Source organism: Rhinopithecus roxellana, chromosome 5 (assembly GCF_007565055.1).
Source record: "Rhinopithecus roxellana isolate Shanxi Qingling chromosome 5, ASM756505v1, whole genome shotgun sequence".
Taxonomy (NCBI): Eukaryota; Metazoa; Chordata; class Mammalia; order Primates; family Cercopithecidae; genus Rhinopithecus; species Rhinopithecus roxellana.
In genome coordinates, this window is record NC_044553.1 from 175841166 (window position 1) to 175853727 (window position 12562).

General features: G+C 32.4%; 2 pseudogenes across 1 annotated transcript; both read left to right on the top strand.

The window, feature by feature from the left end:
* The first annotated feature begins 5589 nt into the window (after window positions 1-5589).
* LOC115897626 lies at window positions 5590-6193 on the top strand (annotated as a pseudogene). Its single transcript, XR_004057381.1, has one exon. The product of XR_004057381.1 is annotated as a prefoldin subunit 3 pseudogene (transcript).
* A 1744-nt stretch (window positions 6194-7937) lies between these two features.
* LOC104654084 lies at window positions 7938-11368 on the top strand (annotated as a pseudogene).
* Window positions 11369-12562: the final 1194 nt, after the last annotated feature.

A 12562-nucleotide genomic window follows, 5' to 3' on the forward strand; every position in this document is an offset into this window, starting at 1 on the left:
ATTTACTTATCTATTTCCTAGATGACATCAAGCATACTCTTTCACTTACAGAAATAATAAATGACATTACTTTCTTAGTAGAAATGAACATTTATAGTTTGCAATAGTGGAATTGAATTACATAGAATGTCTTTGTTGAAAATAAATTATGGATGACTTATTTATAAGCTTTAGTACTTATAGAGGTATTAAACCTCAGTGTAGTATTCAAATAGGTTATAATATCTTCTCTCTGGTATCTCATTTTATATATACTAAGTGAACAGCATGCATTTTTCTTGTTAATATACATTTTCATGTATTGATGTTTGTTTTGAAATTAATTGTAAACCAAGGACTTTCTTTATATAACTTAAGGTACAAAAATATAAATAGAGGGAGCAACTTTTGAAATGTTGGCATTTCTATTCACCTTCCCCACTACCTTTTAAACTTTAATAAGCTAAGATTCTGCATTAATTATGCAATTATCTTAATCCACAAATTGGACAGAGATTCTTCTGCTACATTACAATTATCTGCACCTATTTCACTGCGTCAAACTTGCTCAATGAGGACAAAACAAGTTCCTCTAAAAAGAACTATTTCCACCAGTATACAAAACATTATGACAAAGCAATACTTGAGAAAGCCGCCGTTGAGCGTACCTGTGAGAATGCAAACTGTTAATTTTTTTTTATTTAGAAAACTTTTCCATGAAGTTTCCTTTCATTACTTAGAATAAGTGACAAGGCATTTTAAGCTATTTTTTTTTTTACAACAATATAAACCTACATTCATTTTGTTGTCAGGTTTATTATATCAAAAAGAACTCATCTTATTTTTAAAGACCAACCAAATTCAAAAGTCTGCATCCTTTTAAGAATAAGCATTTTTCTTAAAGTGTATTCAAAGTTTTTTGAGTTTGTTTGTTTCTTCCTTGAAAACATTATAAAGATTGCAAAGACTTCTGAGATGGAATAGCACCAAAGAAGCCTTCTGAAGTAAAAAAAAAAAAAAAAATTGTAAAACCAAGATACTTGAAGTAGCTAGCTAGACTCACTGCTGTGTTATAGAAATGAAATGTGGTGCTTTATAAAACAAAAACACAGATAGGTATAGTTACCGGTTACCTCATGATAGTCAGATTTAAACAAAAATAAGATCAGAGAGACCAAATGAAATAGCTGCCAAACTAGGAATTACAACCAAAATTTGTTCATCCGCAGAGCATTATTATTTTATATTGTATGCCACATCCCATACCTTGATCACAGGATCTGAAATGATTTTTAAGGACAAGTGAAATATTTATATTATTTTAATCTATCAGCTTTTAATATAGTGAGAATTCCTTACAAGGATGAAGATTTATTACCGTCATTCACAGTTGTTTATATTATATGGAGTATTATCTGACAATATTTTCCTGAAAGTGAATGAATAATTGTAATTTAAATTTTTCAATGTTTCTTTTATTTTTGTGATAAATGTTGGAGATTATGGTAAAACATCCTCTATGCTATAAACACAAGTCAAATTATTTTATCCTTCTACTAAGGGCCCCAGGCATAGCTTTCATTTTGTTGCAATTTGTTCACTCTGTATCTTTTTACACATTGAATTTGTACGTGAAATTATGTTGTTCTATAATTATTGCATCACATTATTAAAAATAATTTAGAACTTCATTTTATCTTTCAAAATAAACTAAAAATGAAATTCTGTGCTTTATTATCCTTTTGACCGTGTACATCTCCTAAATTTGTGGACTGCTTGAATTTATTTAAACTAATTTTGGAGTGGGAGTTGGAGTCTTGAAAACTTAACAGAGAAAGTGACATATGAGTGAATGTGAGAGTTATGACTGGTAAATCAAAGAAGCAGGAGCATACTGGGTAAGAAAATAGCAAGGCTTGAAATTGTATTAGTGTGCAGCAATTCCATAGAGTATAAAGCAGTTCTTGTGTAGTTATAATATGATTATAGTAGCTGGGCTTGTGGGCAGTGAGTTATTATAAGATTAGAAATGTAGACTGCAGCTGTGTAGAAATAGTCATGAATACTTGGGAATTTGAGTTGTATATTATACTCAACAGGAAAGCCATAAAAATGTTTTTAACATGAGACAAAACACCTCAACATCAATGTCTAGAAATTTTATTTTCACAGTCATATATTGCAAGAATTGAATAGTGAGGAGTCTACTGGAAAGCAAGTAATAATTTCAATAATCTGATTAGTAACTCTGGAAGAGAAAGGAGGGGAAACGTAAGGAACATTGGTAAGATAATTTTGACAGAGCTTGACTTTCTATTAATGTGAATGTTTAAAAATAATTAAACGTGACTGCAATTCTAGGACAGCTGGCAAAGAAAGTAGTGCCATAGCATTACATACTGTGCATGTTATGTTGATAATAGTTCAGCTATCACATATGGTCTCCATATTTATGAAAGATGGAGAAGAAAGGAACTGGATTATTCACAGGGGGTTTTATAGTTTTACCCTCCAAAAGACATGCAGCACTTCCAATACATTTCCTTGTCCAGAGAAAAATGAATTAGCTCTAACTGTAATAGGGCTGAGATGTTTCCCTTTTGCATAGGAAGAAAAGGGGAACCAGATATAGGTGTTTGTTACTGAAGCTGGCTACAACTCACAGGTTTTCACGAATAAAGACAAAGACATACTGAAACATATGAGGAGCCATGATATATTTAAGTTAAAAAAAAAAGAATTATTTGAAAAGAATATCAAGCATACTTGATGAGGGCTGCACTATGGAGATAAAAAGAAAGTCAAACTAGAGCATATGTATGTACATGTATGTATACATTCCCACATAACTACACATAAAATGTGTATATATTTTATACAGTCAGTTGCAGGATATAGAGATATACAATGGAAATATTTATGGAAATACATAACTTATTTTAAAAAATTGTAATAAGTAATATTAACAATGTTTCAATCATTGAATGCAAGGGACAATTACTAATAGTGTGCATCTTAAATTATTTTCTAGGAACTCTATTTTTCTTGGAAGGTATGTTTTTTACTTGCATATGCAGCCTACTTTTCTTCTGACATATATTTATATTATGTGTTTTTTGTGATTCATCTGGTAGGAGGATAAACCATAGCATATATTCAGCGTCCATGGACTAGATTCATTTTTAAAGAAAAGAAACCTTTAGATATCTATCTATCTAACTATATCTATGTCTATCTCCATGTCTAGCTATCATTTAGTTGTTTATGACTTAGCCAGTGGTGTGTGAATCACATGGCTTACTTTGATATCTTAACTGAAAGATTATCTTTTTATATTAATATGTGGTTTAGAACACTTGTGATTTAGAACATTTTACATATTATTAAAGGTAAAGTGAAATACTATATATCAATTGTTTAAATAAAGCTTAATTTTATTAGCTTGTTTTTGAATAAGTAAAAGATTATATATAATTATTATAATTAACATGTTAATTAAAATTATCTTTTTGTTTCTGTTTAGTTGTTATATACATTAAATTCCTAGAATACAAAATTAATAATCAAAGGTGTATGTAGTCACTAGATTTGTTCAGCCAGTTTACTTCCAGCAGTATGTGAAGTTGCCAGTCTCTGATCATACCTATTACTATTGTTTATTTTCATTTTGCTGTCTTAACATTTTAAGATCTTATTTTTATTTACTTTTTTATGACAATAACATTTTAAAATTTCACTTATTTTTACTCTTTTATTTCTCTGAGAATTAAACTTTTCACATATTTGGTAAACTTCACCTTTTTGTTAGAACTGTTTTATATCACACTCTTTTTGTCATACAATTCTTTTTTTTCCAAAGTAATTATTCTTTTCTATATTCTTAATGATATTTTTGAATATTAACAATAAAAGTTCTTGAGACCAGCCTGACCAACATGGTGAAACCCTATCTCTACTAAAAATACAAAAATTAGCCAGGCATGGTGGCACGTGCCTGTAATCCCAGGTACTCGGGAGGTTAAGTAGGAGAATTGCTTGAACCCAGGAGACTGAGGTTGCAGGGAGTCAAGATCGGACCATTGCACTCCAGCTCTGGGTGACAGAGCAAGACTCTGTCTTGGAAAACAATAATAATAATAATAATAATAAATTAAAAGTTTTACCATATGTGTATACAAGCACAAACACTCAAACACTTGTTTGCTGTACACATTTTGAACCATTTTCCCAACTTATGTGCATTTCATATTCTGGTCTTTTATTGTCTCTTAGATAGTATCATTGTGTTCTGAAACTTATTCAGACATACACATTAGAGATGGGAGTCAGACTTTATTGCCTAGACTGCAGTGCAGTGGTGCAATCATTTCTCACTGCTGGCTCGAACTCCCTGGGCTCAAGTGATCTTCCTGCCCCACCCTGCTTAGTAGCTGGCTAATTTTTTAATTTTTCATAGAGATGGGGTCTCACCATATTTTCTAAGCTGGTCTTCAAACTTATTCAACTTTTTCTTGATTATTAGTTGTGGAATTTGAAAAAAATTACTTATATATGCTTTAATATAACATACATAAAACAGAAGTCTTAATTTCCCCACCGTATGCAATGTGTTAAAATAATTGATTTTACATGCTTAGCACAGTGCCTAATGGAAATTAAATGCTCCATGTATTTACTACCGTCATCATCATTTATGTTTTCTCTATTGTTTTTGTGCTTAAGTCTTTTATTGGTTCAGAAAAGTGCTAGGCAATGGCAAGAGAATTTCTACATTCACATGTCACTTTACAACTTTGACAAATTTTATGACTTTCTGGACTATTGTCCTTTGAAAATAAAGCAATAAAATAGGATTTCTGTCATAATTTCAACTATAATAACAGAAATAGCAGGTTTTTACGTGAATTTTCTGTAATAAATCTGTCACATATTTGTAAAACAAAGGAATGCTAACCAACATTATTTATTCTCTTACAGAAATGTAACCTTTTAACAACAACTAAAAATATTTCATTCATTATTTAAAAGAAGAACTTGACATTCAAATGGTTTTGAATAGTAATGTTATTTTAAAAGTAGTACTATTTTCAAAAAACAGATTTATACAAATATATGAAAGGAAAGATTGGCATTATATAAGTATTTCCCTATTTTAAAGAGTAAGTACAGAAAATAAAATGCAGAAGTAAAACGAAATACAAACATAGATGAAATTGATAATTTCAAGATTAAGAGAAAATAATTAGTGAATTCTAAGTATGTATACCACTTATCAGCTTAATCAAAGAAAAACATAGGTTCATTCACAGAGGAAAATACAGGGAATAAACATCTTTAGTTGTTTGCATAGTATATGAAAATTCTTTTTGTTAATGAGTATCTTATAATAAGTTTCACACTTTTCAGAAATTAAAACTTTATATCTTGATTTTCCTGCCTCTTAGAATTTGATCCTGCATTTTCTACTACTTTATGATTAATGGTGATGGAGATTGCTTTTTTCCTATGTTTCTGTTTCTACCTCTACATAATTATAGAAATTATAGCTAACAATGTTTGCGATCCCGGCGGCCGGCGGCCCGGGAGGCAGTCGCGCGCTCGCATCCCAAGATGGCGGCCGCTAAGGACAGTTGTGGCAAAGGAGAAAATGGCCACAGGGAATGGGCGGCGGCTCCACCTGGGGATTCCTGAGGCCGTGTTTGTGGAAGATGTAGATTCCTTCATGAAACAGCCTGGGAATGAGACTGCAGATACAGTATTAAAGAAGCTGGATGAACAGTACCAGAAGTATAAGTTTATGGAACTCAACCTTGCTCAAAAGAAAAGAAGGCTAAAAGGTCAGATTCCTGAAATTAAACAGACTTTGGAAATTCTAAAATACATGCAGAAGAAAAAGAGTCCACCAACTCAATGGAGACCAGATTCTTACTGGCAGATAACTTGTATTGCAAAGCTTCAGTTCCTCCTACTGATAAAGTGTGTCTGTGGTTGGGGGCTAATGTAATGCTTGAATATGATATTGATGAAGCTCAGGCATTGTTGGAAAAGAATTTATCGACTGCCACAAAGAATCTTGATTCCCTTGAGGAAGACCTTGACTTTCTTCGAGATCAATTTACTACCACAGAAGTCAATATGGCCAGGGTTTATAATTGGGATGTAAAAAGAAGAAACAAGGATGATTCTACCAAGAATAAAGCATAATGCTGGCAATTAAAAATGTGGTTCAGTTTTCCAAACATGTTATCTTAAATACCCTTTATTCTTACAGGTTGACATAACTTTGAATGTTTTAACACCAAGAATTTTAAGAAAAGATAAACACCATTTTATTTATTTATAAAAACAAAATTAGTTTCAAATATTTTTGACATTGTGGTTTTTTTTTTTCACATTTCTCAGCAAAGCTAATGGTATTTTAATCATTATTTTTGCCTGTCATAAGAAAACTCTTAGCTGAAATGGCCGAAAACTGTGAGACGTGCTATGGAAGCTGAATGTCAGACACTAGCACAGTTTACTATTTCCCTTTCTAATTGGCTCATGTTACTCTCACTTGATGTGGTTAAACCATTTTAGAGGTAGAGAAGACAGACAGTTTGAATATTTGTAAACTTGTTTTTCTTTGGTGTATTTAGGACTTAGTGGTCCTGTGTTGCTGTTGTCTTCTATAAGTGGGGTTTCATAACTCACTGCTTAACAAATAACTATCTACTCTGATATTCTGGACATTTCAGGAAATGGTAATTTGCCTTGTTACAACAGTTAAGGGGGCTATTAAGACAACATTTTTTCTAACCTCAGATAAGTGCAGTGTCTTTGCAATGCCAACATAAGGGAGATCTTGGCCAACGTGAAATAAAATTACTCATTCAAAAAAAAAAAAAAAAAAAAAAAAAAAAAAAAAAAAAAAAAAAAAAAAAAAACAATGTTTGCAAAACCCTTTGCTTCTCGATTTGGTCATGTGACAAGACAGTGAACAGTGGGATGAAAAGGAAATGTCATATAACAGTTTGAATAGATTTTCTTAAAATCTAGTTGGCATTCATACCTTTCTCTCTATTACTTTGTTCCTTTCTCTACCATCTTGGTGATTTTGGTCACGTAATAAGGGTAAGTGTGCAGTAAGCTGAAGAAGCCTTGATCCCAAAGAACTTTGAGAAACATCATGATAGTATCATCCTTGTATTACATACACAAACACACATACAAATGAGATCAATATTTTCTTTAAAACAATGCTATTTTACTTTACTATCAGTTTAAAACCAATTTTAAATTTGCTAATATATAAATTTTATTCATAATTTGGTAACTCTATATGGCACTGACAGTCCAAGCCAAATATTTGATATGCTATTGCTGTGTATTTCAGTCATCTTTGTAGAAGTTTTGGAACCATGGGCTTAACTGTGACCAGTTACCTCTAAGTTGAAGTAATATGTGCATGTCTCATCCCTGTCTATTTCCTAGTGGAACACTGCCTTTAAGACACAAGTGGTCCAGACTATCCAGTTTTAAATCAAGGAAGGGCATAAGAATTGCATCAGACATTTTGAGAGTGAGAAATAAATTTCTATTGGTTTATGCCATAGTGATAAGACTGGGAGGAACCTGACTCTAAGTGGTTTAAATGCATTTGTTTCATTTTCTGATTTCTTCAGGTCCATATAGTAAGTCTTTTATATAAGAAATTATTGAAGCCCACAAGAAAGTCCTAAATGTTTTTTAACAAAGTGCTTTAACACTGCAGACAGACTCAACATGTGTTGGAACTGCAGGCAACAAGAGGAAGCAGTCCTTTACAATGGGTGTTTTCTTGTGGCAAATATCTATAGGATGTGATCCCATGAGGTAATACACTCAGAGAAAAAGAGAAAAGAAAGGAGGAAAGGGGAAAATAGAAAAAAAAAAAAAAAGTAAAAAATGTATTATTTCATTAGTGGTAAATTGCAACAATGACAATATTTTTAGACTTGGTAATTTGGAATAAAATCAGTTAAATTGTATCTATATCCTAATATGTTGTAAATATTGATTTTTTTTCTAATTAATTGAATGAACACTTTTACACAGAATAACATGTAAAGGACTATTTATCTCCATTACTTTTCCGCTATAGCTGTTTTATCTTTTTGGCTATTTGACTCCTTGAAAATACAGTTTATTTTTCTCAATGGAAAAGTCGTAAATGGACTTCTAAAGTGAACAATATAATGCAGAAATACTGAAATATAATGATTGCAATGTGAAGTCAGTTTTAAACTGACTTCTAAAGTGACCGGAATATTGCACCGATATTGCAATGTTCAAATAATAAGACCTTAGATTGGTGTTTCCCAGTGGAAGAGCTAAGAACCATGAATATGCTCAAGTACAAGGAAAAAAAGCAAGAAATATCCAAATTAAGCAATCTAACATATTAATTTCAAGCTGAACTTAATAAACTGAGTATGCTGAAATAGAAGCTGAGAAGAATGGAAGGAATTTAAGTAGTAAGAAGAAGTAAAAATCTACTTAATGTAAATTTTCCAGGAATGAGGAAGCATAAGAAATAATTCATTTCAACATAGTTTAGTTCTGTTTGGATGGAATTAATTAATTCAACAATAAATTTTTAATCATTTGGTATAAAATTTGGTTTTGAAGATGATAGAGCTGATGACTTTGAATGATATAGTGGCTGAATTTTATATTTTTAGCCCCATGAAAATTGGGAAATGAAAATACTATATTTTTAAAAAGGGTAAAACAATAAGAGGGAAATATTATTAGTCAATTATAATAAAACTACAAAATTAGTAAAGATTCTGACATTTTATAATAACGATTTCATTTGTGAAAATTACTATATCACAGTACACTAAAAAATCATTTATGAGCCTTTCATGTGTAAGTCAAATAGCTGTATAAAACTTACAGAAAATTGCCAATTGTTTTCCATTAATTCTGTTTTTATAAAATCTTTTCTCAGATAAAAAAACATTTTGGGGGGGATTTGAAATTGTTTGAATTTCAATAATTTTCACAGGAAATTACATCTTTAACTATATTTTCTAAGAGCTGTAGAAGAATTCCTTTCTTTTCTAGTTCGGCTTCTTTTAAGTTGAATATTGTTTTAATTTATTCATTCACTCATCTATTCATTCAATCATTCAAGAAATTTTGAGGATATTCTATGTATAAGGCCTGGTTCAGATCTTGAAGTTAAAATGTTGAGACTACATTGCAGATGTGGTCTCTGCTCATGTGGCCCTTACAGTATGTAGAATAGCCTATCCACATTTTAGAGGCAATGCAAACACAATTACAACATGGATAATATTCAAGGAGTCTAACTTTCAAATTCTTTATTACGAATATTCAGAAAAAGTAAGCTATATTTTTATATTTTCTCAGGTAGTTTCCCTACATACTGGCATTTATTCTAAGTTAAAAATGTATTGATCTAAATATGTCTAAAATGTTCATCTTTCTGTTAGACTACATATACCTTGACTGGTGCTGCAAAGAAGTGATAGCAACAATTGCACTATGTTAAAAACTCCTGGACTGGAACAACTACTTCTTAGTAATATTTAAAGTATCTTTGTAACTTATAATGGTGGCTTATGTAGAGTTAGTGCTCAAAACTTATTTTAGTGTATACCTAGATGAGTAAACCTGAGCAAATTTGTGACATGAGGAATTTAACTTTACTTTTTGCTGACCTCCACTTACCAACAATTAATTAGAACACAGTAAAGAAATAGAGATAAATTAAAAATAGAAATAAATGAAAGTAAGCTGCTTCTCCATTTGTAATTTTATCCAATGGATGAATATATAGACAGACATAGATGAATACACAGAGATAGATATAAATATAGATATAGATTAACACCCCTATTGTCACCTAGGGACAATTGTGCCCCACAGTGCACATTTGGCAATACCTGTGAAAATTTGGCTTGTCACATTTTGGGGTAAGAGTACTACTGGCATCCGACAGATAGGGCACAGTGATACTACCAAACATATTACAATATACAGGAGATGCTCTACCCCCCAAACAATTGTTTGGTTTTGAAATCAATAATGCCAATGTTGTGAAAGATATCAAGGTATTTGATGTAAATACAGATACGATACATTTATCTTAATTCTTCATAAAAAGTAAATTATAATTAACAAGTTCCCTGAGCAATTACACTTCCATATATACTCACTATGTATACAAATCTGTGTTTATAGAAGGCAGATACTTGGTAATCTATATCAACTCTTTAATATGATAGCAAGACAATGTTTACCCACATACAATAGCAATATTAATGAAAGAAAAAGAAACGTAATAATATCAGTCATTAAGTAATCTCAAAACAAGAATTTCGACGTAGAGCAAAGAACATTTCAAAGGTGGTTTGAAAACGTCTTTTTCCCTTTTTTCATTTATTTTACTTTTCTTTCTGTTGAAAACAAAGCAGTTGTCTTAATTTTCTATCTGAATTCTGATTATACAGGTAAATTCATCATAGTTATTCAGAGCATTTAAATAGGACATAAGCACACTCAGCATTCTGCTCTCACCCAAGGTGTCAGACACCATGTTAGAGTCCCACAATGCCACCCTCTAAGTCTCATAGCAAATGCAGATGAGACATTTTGCATTGATAATGAAGCTTTCTATGACACCTGCTTCAGAACCCTCAAGCTGCCCATACCCACCTACAGTGACCTAAACCACCTGGTATCTGCCACCATAAATGGGTTCACCACCTGCCTGCGCTTCCCAGGCCAGCTGAATGCTGACCTGCAGAAGCTGGTCATGAACATCGTCCTATTCTCCTACCTGCAGTTTTTCATGCCTGGCTTTGCCCCACTCACCAATCAGGGCAGTCAGCAGTACCCTGACCACGGCTGAGCTCACTCAGCTGATTTTTGACGCCAAGAATATGATAGCTGCTTATGACCCCCCCCATCCCCCTTATAGGCACTACCTAACGGTGCCTGCCATTTTCAGAGGCCACATGTCCATATGGGGGGTGGATGAGCAAATGCTCAATGTTCAAAACAAAAACAGTATCTACTTTGCTCATTGGCCCCCAACGACGTGAAAAGAGCTGTCTGTGACATCCCACCACAGGGGCTAAAAATGTCTGATACCTTCATCAGCAATAACATGACCATCCAGGGGCTGTTCAGGCACATCTCGGAGCAGTTCATAGCCATGTTCAGGTGCAAAGCCTTCCTGCATTGCTATATGAGTGACGGCATGGATAAGATGGAGTTCACCGAGGCCAAGAAGAGCATGAACAACCTTGTGTTTGAGTACCAAGAGTACTACCGAGGTGTCACACTTGAGGAGGAGGTAGAGTTTGAGGAGTGTGCTGAGGAGGAGGTGGCCTAGATCCTTCTGTTAATAGTAGGCGTATGGGGATTCTCTATTTACTTACAGCGTGTTCTGGGATAGCCATGTCTCCCTATGCACTTGTTCTTCATGTCTTTACCTCACAACTTGTTGCATTTTAAAGCATTTTCATAGTATGTGGTTTTGCCTAATAAAGCATTCTTATAGAAAAAAAGAAAAAGAAGGTTACTTGAAAAATATAAAGTGTGGTATGCTTTTTGTTAAAGATAACTACAGGGTATTGCATATACAATTGCCCCATAAATAATTTCATAGACTAGCTGTAATTAAAGAAAATTGGGTTATTTCTCATCTATATCACAAATTTTACTTAGACCATAAGGATTACAGAAGGTCAAATTTCATTTTTTAAAAATCCAGGTGTTATGTCACTGAGTATTTAGCTAATTTAAGAAATTTGAGTGGCCTCCTAGTGGGAATAAGGTTTTTGTTCAATCATTTATGTCCAATAAATAGGTAATAAATGTTTTCCATGTGGCAAACATTGACCTAGGTCCTATGGACACAAAAGTTGATAAACTAAACATGGTTCTAGTCTTCACATATTGTGTAATCTGATTAGAAAGACAAAGTATGGGCAAAAATAAAAAATACATGAATAATTTGGGATTTTGAAATGTGATGACAAGTAAACAAGGTGTTATGAAAATCACAGCAAAACTGGAAGACCCTGACTTAGTGTCATCACACAAGTTCATCTACCGAGTTGATATTTACCCTCAGTTCTTAAACATGAAAAGAAGGCAGAGAGGAAGGCTGAATAAAAATAAAATTGTAAAAATATTCTGGTAAATAAAAGAGTTCGACCTGCTGTATCAATGGTCTCCAGAGTAGAATGCTCAAGATGATTTGCTGAGGATTAAAAATAAATTGTTAAAGATCTTATTTATAGTTATCTTTTTATCTAAGGAATAAGAAAGGCAATAACTTTATAAATGAGCAATGCATTAATTGATAGTAGCAGGTGAATCCATGGCCACACTAACATTTTAAATGAAATAAAAGTAAAGTGAGAGATCTACAAGATAGACAATTGCAGTGGAAATTTATCATGCTTCTTTTCTCTTCCTAAGACTGCTTCAATGGACTATAGGTTCCATTATCTACAATACTGAAATTTGGCCTTATATAGTAGGTGAGTAGTTTTCAATGATTCCTGTTTAGAAACTGAAG